Here is an 11,471-nt window from a genome sequence, read left to right as displayed (position 1 = left end):
GAAAAGCACTCATCCGAAACCGCCGCTCACCTGCCTGAAGCACTGCCACTCCCAGGGGCCGGGTTTCTCTCCCTCTCTCCCCTTTCTGCTGCCTGCTACTAACGGTAAAGTAAATGGCTTTTTTCCCCTTGAAATCTTCCGATTTATAATGGTTCATTCCAAGGATATTCTACCACCAGCCTGGCCTTTGCCTTCAACGTGGGTGTTTTTCGATGGTAAGAAATTGTGGTTGCTGCTTCCCTACCACTCCCCAGTCCTCTTTAAGCAGCTGCCCCTGGGAACCGGGACCGGCCAGTGGATAGGATTGGAGATGCCCCTTGAGCTTCTTAGCTCTTCATTCCTTCTGATTCGGGCAGTCCATGTCAGCAGCCTCTCCCAAAGTACTTGAAGTCATTGTTAGATGCTTTATTTTATTTTTATAGTCAAAATGGTTTTTTCCCCAGTATTTGAAACCCTTCAGAGCCTTCAATGAATATCGTGGTACTTCCATACTTCTTTTAGCCCAGAGCTCATTCCTCCAAAACAGAGAGCCTTAATCTCTATGTTGGGACACAGACCACATGTTTGGATGGCAGCCACGGCTTCCATTTCCCAAGGGCTGTGAACTTGAATGTGTATTTCTGATGACCCCCGCTGCCACACCAGCCGTGCGGGATTTCATACATGAACTGCTCCCCTAAGGTAATCTATCTGAGATTAAAATATAGACATTTATTTTTGTTATATAAATTTATAAGGTATTTTATGTTTAATGCCTAATTTCTAGAAAGTGCCAGATAAAATGTATATTAACTATTTTGGTTTGATGTACAATGATTTGTATTCTCATTTTGAAAAGACACCATAAAGCACATAAGCTGGATAATTATGAGTAGTTGTTACCTTTTTTCTAACCAAGTGTCGAAAACACTGAAGGTTTTTAAAGACTTGACTTTTCAAATGGTACTTGGAGCTCCTGGTGAAATCATCCGGCTCACTGGAGAAATAGGTGGAATAAACATAAATGATCCTTTTCAATGGTTTGTGGTGGGAAGTACTGAAATATTTGACATGCTAAAAATGGAAGGAGGAACAAGATATGACTAGGGATGACTGTGAACAATTAACCTCGAGAAGGTATTATAATTTCATTAAGTTTTAGCTACTTTTTTAAGAAAAAGGTGATGAATTCTGCAGCCTGGTGCTTGCAAATGTAAATTGCCTATTGGGACTTTTTTTTCCCCTTCATTTTACAAAAAGCAGTTGCTGAAATAACTCAGATTGAGAGCTCAGCCTGGTTTGAATTTAATCATCTCTCTAGATTTTATAAGGCCAACATTGGGAAGCTTGTTCACTTTTCATTTTAAAATGAACCTGGTTGAAGTGCTATTATGCAGTGTGGGCTACAGAAAAGGAGCTTTTCCTGCACTGCTAAAGAAAAATAAAAAGAGGCAATTATTCTGTACTGCTGTGACATCTGTGACTTTTCAGATTGAATAATCTTGCTGTTTTCACTCATTATGATGAAGAATGCAATTGGGAGGATGAAGCATCTTGAAAATTGTAGGGACCAGCTCCCGGGCATGTTTTTTTCCATTCCTTGCATTCATGGCTTGATTTTGTGACTGCTCTGTAATATGTTTCTGAAATTGTAAAGTAGCTCGGTTGGGGTAAATTGGTTGGTTGTCGTTATTTTTCAGTCAGCCTGGTCTCTCCCATGAAGACTTCATGTGTATAAGCACAATCATCATTGATCAAAAGATCATGGCGGAATAACCTTGGATTAGGGAGAAGTTGATCAGGAAGGTGCAAGGCCCCATGCTCTCTGAATTCACATCCTTTGTAAGCACTGGTTCGCCCAGGGAGTCTCATTGCTTAGTATGAATGAGTTTGACCCGACAATCTTGACTCTGTGGGGTTGCTTTGTATCTGGTGACAGCCATGTCACACTGCACACCTAGCATTGTGCCTGCTGCAGGCTTGTCCCTTATGAGCCCCTGACTGCTCAAAAGTTGTAATTCATGATGTCTTACTTATTGCCAGGGTAGTGGGTATGACCTCTAAAGGGTAAAACCACTTCTAGGTAGAGAAGCTCTTTATAAATAGTCCTATCATCTTGAAATTTCATTATCAGAATTCCCCCAGAAGTTTCAAAACCAAGGCTATGCCTTATGGCCATAAAGTATGCAATGAAATATCTCTCTTGACTTGAAAACCTGTGCTAAGAATAAGTTGTGATGTAAAGTATTGAAAGGAACTCTAAGGCCGTCCAGAACAAATCCTAAAAGAATAAGTGATAGCACAGTCCATGAGTGTTGCGGCCGGGGGGAGGGAGAAGCAGAATAAACTTCAGGAGATGGCTCTGCTCTTCAGAACACTGGGTAACTTACTGAAGTATATTTATTGATGTAGCATCAAGGTTTGGACCCTAAAGTACAGTATTTCATAAACTTCATCACTTTTTACTTTATTTGTTGAAAGTGTGTGCTAGAATCTTTGAGTTGGAAGCCTATGGCTTCTTTTAAAAAACATTTCATCCTGAATTAAATGCTACATAGTTTAAATATATGAAAGGATATTATAAAAAAAAAGAGTTTACTATATCTTTAAAATGTTGACACCCATATTATGTATGCATTCAACTATAATAACCTAGGTAGGTGAAATTTATACAAAAAGATAAAAATAAGTTTAGGAAATTTTTTTTGTCATATAAATCAGAATTATAAACCTATCTTGCCTAAAAGTAGGATCTTTGTTTTTATTCAGATATTTTGAAAGTTTTGAAGAATTTTTTTGTCCTGCTTTTACTATTTCTCAAATATTGTCAGCAGGGAAGTGTAACCTGTTTTATATGAAATGTTTGAGGAAATTTTTTTTTTTTTTTTTTTTTTGCTGTATGCGGGCATCTCACTGTTGTGGCCTCTCCCATTGCGGAGCACAGGCTCCGGACGTGCAGGCTCAGCGGCCATGGCTCATGGGCCCAGCCGCTCCGCGGCATGTGGGATCTTCCCGGACCAGGGCACGAACCCGTGTCCCCTGCATCGGCAGGCGGACTCTCAACCACTGCGCCACCAGGGAAGCCCTGAGGAAGTTTTAAATTCTAGAAGAAAGTAATTTTTGCAAATATGTTTGCCACAAATTTTTTTTCTTGCCCTGCATTAAATTACATCATTAGGGCTATTAAAGCTTTTGAGGGTACCACTCTTTGTGGGAAAAAGGCTAATTACTCATTTCTCTGCCCTTAAAATCCAAGAGTTAATTCTAATTGAGTGCTAAATTAACAATAAGTAAACACAAAGAGCTGAAATTTAACCTCAGCATGTCACCAGATCTGTTTCTCATATCTGATTTTCATTTTTCGAATTAGAGCATTTACTTACTTTTACCAGTAACTATATAAAAATATATATATATATATGTTGTATATATATGATACACACACACATCCATATATACACACGTATATATATAAAGTTGCTCTGGTGCTTAATTAATTAGGATACATCCTGTCATTTATTTTGAGTGTTTATCCTACTAGTGTAATGACTATTGTCATAAAAGCAGAATAGAAGAAACAGTTCTCCAATCATTTTCATTTGTAATTACAGGAAAACCATCTTAAGTTGCCCTCATTGAATTTTTCTAGTTAATGAATTCAGATTTTAAATTAGGTCCATCATTCTCTTAGCTGAAAAACAGTGGTACGTTTAAATAGTTTTATTCATGCAACTCCCTACATATTCAACCTGACAAAAGGGAATGAAAATAGGTGTCCTCTTCAGACAGGTGTTTGAAGACAGATTTGGCCAAAGGCAACAAGAGCCCCGTGAGCCAGGATGGCGCCATGGCCAGGTTACCAGGGGGCAGAAGCAGGGACCCGTTATTACATGAGGGCATTTTATTTCACTGTCTTCAAAAACCATGAGATTTTAGCACAGAATCAACAGGCAGTGGTGGAGGATGCGGTGCAGAAGAGCCACTCTGAGATGGTGATGTAACATGGCTAGAATCCCAGAGCCTCAGTTCAAGACTGACTTAGGATTTTGTAAATGCTCCTTGTAATAGTTGCCATGAGTCCATGTGTTCTAGTGATGCCATTCTTCTGAAAGTGTTGATTTCTGGTACCCAGCTAGCTTAGCTTTGGCTGCGGGAAGCACAGTAGGTACCCATGGTTATTTCCTGGAAATCTTGGCAGGCTTATTGTACTGTGTAACTGGGAAAAGTTAAAGTGTAATGTTTAGTGTTAATAAGTGACTGATGTGAAAGTAGGAACATGTGTCTATAATATCAAATATGGCTTTATTTGCAGTGAAGTCTAAATTTCTTGTCCTGTAGTAGTATTTTCTTGCTCTGTGTTGTACCTTTTCTTAAATACATTATTCCTGACAGTATCATTAGATGAGTTGTATACACTTAGAAAGTGTTTGACTAGAAGAGATCAATCCAGAAACTGTGTTAAATTAGAGTCTTCCTCTGGAATCACCATAGTAAATTAAATAAAATCATGGTCCGGAAGAGAACAAACATTCATGAAGGGTTTTTTTTTTTCCTACTGCTCATTTTAAAGTTGTATTTACATCCAGTCTCTGATATTTATAAAGTATTTCATTGTTTTTCCAGGTTCTTCTTTTATTTAACTAGGAAATAGTAGTTCAGATTTTTCTTAATGCCAGATGAAATGAGAAATACAATTTTTGCTTAAAAAAGGCAATTTTTTTAAAAGCATTCAATTTGGTAATCATTTATCTTAATGCAGTTAGATTTGACTTTTCTTTGCTCGCCACTTATATACTATGGGTGTTTTTTAAAAAGTATTGTGCTCTGTCTCAGATCACCTTGTGTAATGGATTGTAAAGGTTGGTAAAGGTTCCTCAGACTTCTGTATATTAAATTGGCAACAGTAAAATAGTTTAATGTCATTACCTCTTAAATATTGCATTGTATTAACACGCCTCATGTTTTCAGGGGGAGTTTGAAATATAACTAAACAAATAGGAATTTGCATTTCACTGTGCGTGCATTTTTTTCCTCATAAAAATAGTTTCCAAAAAAAGTGACATATTATCTGTTAGGTGGTCCCAATCATTTTCAAAGTACTCCTGTTACTCAAAAGTAATTCATGACAGTTAGCATCATTGTGACTCATTGTCTCAAAAAGGTCTGTGTAATGGTCAAATTGTCCAATTCACAAAAGAGTGGGAAAGTTGTTTTCAATATTGCGAGTGTTTAAACCTTCTGTCACCTTGCATAGCACCACCCCGGCCCCTCTGTGTCTGCTACTCCCAGTCCATTCCATTCCCTCTTTTCTAATACCAGTTGCAATCTTCAGTATCACAGACCCGGCCTGGCAGCACGGAAACCGTTCCCCAGCACCTCCTGGCATGAAGACAGCTCTGCCCAGCTCACGTTTGGGCTATCTCGATAAGGCACAGATCCACCTGGGGAAGCAGATGCTGGGTGCTATTTGCCATGAACTTTGCTAAACCATGTACACTCTTGCCCACATCTTTCGTGAGAATGGTTGGCACTAAGGAGCCATGGAGAAGAACTTTTTAAAAATTCTGTTGAGGACTCAGACTCACAAATGCAGAAAAATGAGCGCTGTGCTCTAACCAGGTAAGCCCACAGGTCCCCTACAAGGTATTGAGATTGGAGGGAAATCCCTGGAACAGCAGACCAATAGCTACCCATAAAGTAGAAGGGCACTGATTATTTTGAGAGGGAACAAACAAACAAACAAACAAACAACTCTTTCCTGTAAGAATTAATCACTTCTAGAGTAAATTATGTGTAACATTTCTTAGCCATGTAGCTATTGCACCCCATCCCCTGAGAAACAGTGCTTATGAGTTATGTGAGTTATAAGTAGTTTGAGCTCCTCTCCAGGTCTCAAGGAAATGAGAACGTTCAAGCATCTAACTCTGGAGTTACCAGATGTTGAACATAACTTGGCCATTTATAGGCAAAATCCCTGATGTTTGGTGATGTTAGGTGATCCAGTGGCTGAGAGTCTCACGTTCTGCACACCTGAGGATCCAGGATGTGTTTAGTTGTGATTTTTTTAACCTTCACTCTCATCATAGCTTATTTGAAAGGGTATTCTAGAGTGTAATATTTTTTTCCAAATTAACAGAACAGATATGTTCATTCTCATTATACATTTAATTCTTAAAAGCCTATCTAGTATATCAGTTAGGCACCCTTCACAGGACAGTTAAGGCTAAAACAGAGAGACCAGTCTTGTCCCCTGGAGCCTGCATTTCAGAACCGACTTGTTGCAACGTCTGGTTTTATTTTGTTTTGTTTGTTTTTTTAACTCAACAAGTGGGAAACAATGAGTGTAAACAGACTCTTTCCTTTTCCTTTTTTAAGCTTAAGGAGAAAAAGAAATGTAATTTTAGCTCCTCATTTAGGTAGTAAAGGCTTCCCTGACAGACAGCAGTGCCTTTCCCTAGGCGAAGAGACTAGAACCAAAGGCCTGAGTCGGTCTTTGAACATTCCTTTGACAAGTTTTTATGTATTTTTAATGTCAAACCCATAGATGAACCTGACATGATGATCATGACCCGTCCAGTAAGTGTGCTTGCTTTTTTTGCATTCATCCTTTTAAATATAAGCTTCTCTGTCTTTCCTGAGCCGCGCTCGAAACTTAACTCCTGTGGGCGCCTCCACGGCTGCCTCCTGACGTCCTGGAGATTTGGCGGCACCATCAGCAGTGCTTTGCTCTCAGGGAGAAGCTCGCGGAACGTGTTGGGAAAGTTGAATTTTACATCCATGTCAACAGGCGTTTGAAAGAGCCCTGTATGCCTCAGATTTTTGACCCTTTTTAAAATTTTTTCTTTATTTTTTTTCTGAGTACCAACTGCATATTTGATTCTCAGGGGGTGGGTAGGGCAGGAATTAGAAGTAAAATTTGAACTAAGTGATGTGGGAAAGACTTCCTGCCCCTGTGTGTGTGACTCTGGAAAATATTTTATTCCAATGCCCTGCCTACCTCTCTGAGTCTCTTGAGAAGCACACCGTGAATGTATATAAGATTGAGAAAGAATATCTCAAAGACTTAAATTATTGTTTAGGTATTTTTTTCTTTGTAAACTCAGGAATAAACCTGGTTTGTGCATGGCAGAATATGGCTGCCAAAGCTATAATTTGTAGGTAACTAGGTGCATTCTTTCAAATATATTTCATTCTAACTTTTTTAAAAACTGGGGAAAGAAACTCCTAGTAATGAAAAAACAAAACCAACAAGAGACTTCCATAAACTCTTTCTAGAAGAACATAGTATCAGTCTAACCTCTGCCCCAGAGTGTTTGCTTCTTGCCTATAGTATTTCAACAATTTTTATGGGAGAAAAAAATGCACGTTTTTATGTCTTGGAAAAATGAACTGAAGTATTGAATTAAATTCTCAGAGGGGACAATTTAGTTTAAAGAGAAGCATTGGTTTTGGAGATCAACTCATGGCTCTGTGGTCCCCGTTCCAGCACTGACTTTACTGTGTGACCTTGAGCAAATGATTAACTACTCTGTGCCTCAGTTTCTCCATATACAAAATGGGGATAATGATACCAACCATTGCCTACCTCATAGGGATGTTATGGGGACAAATGAGATAATATAAATACAAATGCTTTGAATTCTGTAAGAAAGGTGCTATATAAGTTGAAACTGTGTTGTTTTTAGTGATCCAATTATTAATTATGTTTAGGGTTTAAATAATAGCAATACTGTTAGTCATGTTAAGAATAAGTTTCAACTTGATGCATATTTACAATTCTCTTCTGTGGCCAGATCTTGATCATTTATCCGGTAATGGTACCTAAGGAACTGAAACGGATATTTGTTTTCTGTGTATTTTTGCCCATAGTATTTCTACGCTGAATGTTCCCAAAAGGCTGGAGTTCAACTTGTCCTATCTTATAGTTTACATGTAATGAACCTTACTCAAGGTGTATATAAAAGTATAATTACATGTAAATAGCAGGTGCATTGTAATTAAAGGCACTTATCAACTTGTCTTTGTTCTTTTTTAATTGCAATAAAGTTCAGTTTTACATAAAAGCTTGTTAACATTCATTTACTATTTGGGAAGATCAAGAATGGCTCATTTACATGCCCTTAGGGCATCACCAGGGTTTGAGGGTTTTAACAACCAACTCACCACCTGGCAGGAAGGAGGTCGTGCCTGATGAGCAGGCTGTGCAGTGGAGTGATTAGAGTCACAGACTCTGCAGGAAAGGACCTGAGTTTGAGTCCCAGCCCCGTGGTGACTTTGAGGAAGCTGTGGGACTTCTCTGTACCCCTGTTTTCACCTAAGAAGTGAGGGATCGTAGTATAGAACCTACTAACAAGGTCGTCTTGGTCATCCCCAATGAGGGACTGAGCATGGCACTGGAAGATGCTAAATGCTCTGTAAATGCTAACAGACCCTTTTCACAAGCCTGGGAAAATGTTGGTGACATCTACCCGCAGGGCCAGCCATTCCTGTGAAGAAATGCAAGCTGAGAGCAAATAATGCCCCAGGCCATGAGGAGAGCTCACCTGCTTGAGGGCAGAAAGGGGTGTAACCCGGCAGGAGGTCTCAGAGCAAATGGCTTTGGTCAGCATCTGACCCTGGTTGCCCCTTTCCTAATCACCAAAGACAGACCTGGAGGCCAAAAGGTGAAGCGAGGGAGGGCTCTCTTTGGCATGCTCCTGTATCATTTGTCTTTGTGCCCCTCAACTCCAGGATACCCCCAAACCCACAAATTTCCTCTTATAAGACACCCCGGACCTGACGCCCACCCACCCCCCTGGGCCTTTCCCATGCTCCCTTCTTTGGCCCCTTCGCATCTGTGCAGTTACAAGTACTTACCCTGTTCCAAATTTGCCCTGGACTGACCTGCTTATTTCTAAGGAACCAATGCCTCCCAGTACAGTAAGTTACTATCCTCACTTAACTCCTAGACTATCGACGGTTTAAGGAGTTTGCTGCCTGTCACAGTCTTGGGCCCAAATCAACCTTAACGCACCCTTGACTCTCATGATGAACATTGCAAATCCATGCACCACGTCTGAGTCTGAGCTCACCCTGGGGCTTTGTTTTCTCGCACATGATGCAAAGTAATGATGGCAACCTCGAGGAAAAAGCAGGAAGAGCCAGACCATCTCCGTTTCAAACTCCTTCATTTCTCACCATGTGGGGGAATTTCCTCTCCTTTCCCAGAGCTGTCCGGCCCAACGCCATTCTGTGTGCTGAGGCTCTCAGTTAAAAGTTTGTCCTGAGTCTTTGGATCACAGACTCAGCTTTCCCACCTGGGCTACCTGGGGAAACCGACTTTCTGGGGCTTAGCAATTTGGTCGATGTTCAGTCACTTATGGAATGGAGTAGTTTGGGCAGTCCTGCCGGAGGTGGGCTGCCAATTCTAGGACGTGTGTTCATGAAGGGGACTGGAAAATTCTTAGGCCCTAGTTAAGTTGAGCCAGACATACTCCACCCTTGTTTGCTATTGTTAAAAATTGTTCATTGGTCTACCTTTCTACCTCTGTGAAACTGCACTATGATCGTTTTTAATTATTTTAATGACACAGGACACTACTGTCCCTTAAAATCACCATTCTGAATATTTGCTCTCATCTAAGATGATTCTTAAAATCTCAAGGCTGGACCTTGAGGGCTCCAGAGCCAACTGTTAACCAGGCATCACATCTGTTTCCAAGATTTCTCCATCTGTGTGTCCTGATGTCATCTCAAATGTGATCATTCTGGAGCAGAGAGTATCTTTCCCAGCTGCACCCCTTGCCCTTTGAGGCACGGTTTAACTTCTAAGTGTTCCCCGTGGCATATACCACAGTTTCCTGCACACAGCAAGCATTAAATAAGTGTCTGATCTGATTTGAATTCTCATACCTCTCTATCATCCATAATCCTATGAGCCTCTCTTAGACTAGTGTTTATGAACTCTTAGGATTTTATACTTGAGCTCTTCTCCTCCCAAAAGCCTCTCTGTGACTGTGAATTTCTGAAGAGATGGCAGAGTGACAAGGTAGAGATGTCCTCTAAGTGAAACCAGCTCCAAAACTGATGGGCAGCGGAGGAGGGGAAACATCTGACTTGTACATAAACAGCACCACAACCTGGCAGAGTTGTCTTCTAAAACAGAAAAGGCATTCAAAGCAAACAGCTTTAAATGCTCAAGTCCAAAATAAAAAAAAATAATACGAATTGCAACATCAAAGTAGAGAAACAAGATAACAGGAAAACAAAGGAAACCACAGAAAAACCACTTATTGATTCAGTCCATAAATTTTTACTGAGCACTTACTAAGTGCCAGGCCCTGAGAAGCAGCATAGAAGAAAGACAAACTCCTGCCTCATCGAGCTCACCTTCTGACAGCCCCAGGGCTTACCTTTAAATGCCTGACATGCACACTTAAATTCTCAGGGTGTTCACTCAGTATCTCAGCTGGTTGCAGCAAGTCTCTGGAGATCCCTGTTAGATACCAGGGTCCAGAAAGGCCTCTGTGAACAGTTTATAGTTAAGGTGAGACTGAAAGGATAAGCCAGAAAGAGAGCATTCCAGGCATGGGACAAACCAACTTCCATAGTGTCACCAGGATTATCCTTCTAAAAAGCAGGCCTGTTCTGGTAGGGAGAAAAGGAGAGACTTCCTGATAAGGTAATTATTAAGTACCTACTATTTCCTAGGCACTATTCTAGACTCTGAGGCTACCATAGTACATAAAACAGACAAGAATTACTGTTCCAATGAAGCTTCTGTTCCAGTGAAGGAAGAAAAGAATGATTTATCAAAACAAATTCCAGATCATAAATGTGGTGAATGAAATAAATAAGATGGAATAAAGTAAATAAAATGAAACAGAGAGAAAGTAGTGGTTTGGGGGGGAGTGATGGAGGGAGTGGGAAGGGATGACATGTTTTATCTTAAGTGAACAGGGAAGACCTGAATGACCAGGAGGAGCCATACAAGATTTGGGAAGAAAAACATTCCAGGAAAAGAAAATAGCAAGTGCAAAGGCCCTGGGGAGGAAAAGAGGCTGGTATGTTCCAGGACCACAAAGGAGGCTAGGGTGGCGATAGCACAGCAGTGGAGAGTAGTAAAAAGGGAAGTCTGAAAAGGTGGGGGGAGAGCCCATGCAGCTGAGTAGATTAACATACAGAATTGCCCTGTGATTCTTGGAGCAAAGAGAAACTCTTGAAAGAGTATAAACAAAAATTGGGGGACAACTGGTTTTCCATATAAAGAATAACATAAAATGGGACTCTCAATTTCTACCATAAATGAAAATAAATTTCATATGAATTAGAGAGGCAATCATAAAGAACAAACGTAATAAAATAATAACCTATAACAATACAAACGTGCAATTTCTCAGACTCAGTTCTATATGTATTTAGTTGTATTAGCTCATTGGATCTCCAAAACAACTGCAGTGAGTTAAATACCCTTAAATACGTTTACCTGTACGAATGACCAAGCTGAAGCACAG

Source organism: Leucopleurus acutus (genome assembly GCF_964270905.1).
Source record: "Leucopleurus acutus genome assembly, chromosome: 17".
NCBI classification, from domain to species: Eukaryota; Metazoa; Chordata; class Mammalia; order Artiodactyla; family Delphinidae; genus Leucopleurus; species Leucopleurus acutus.
This window is presented reverse-complemented; position numbering follows the sequence as displayed.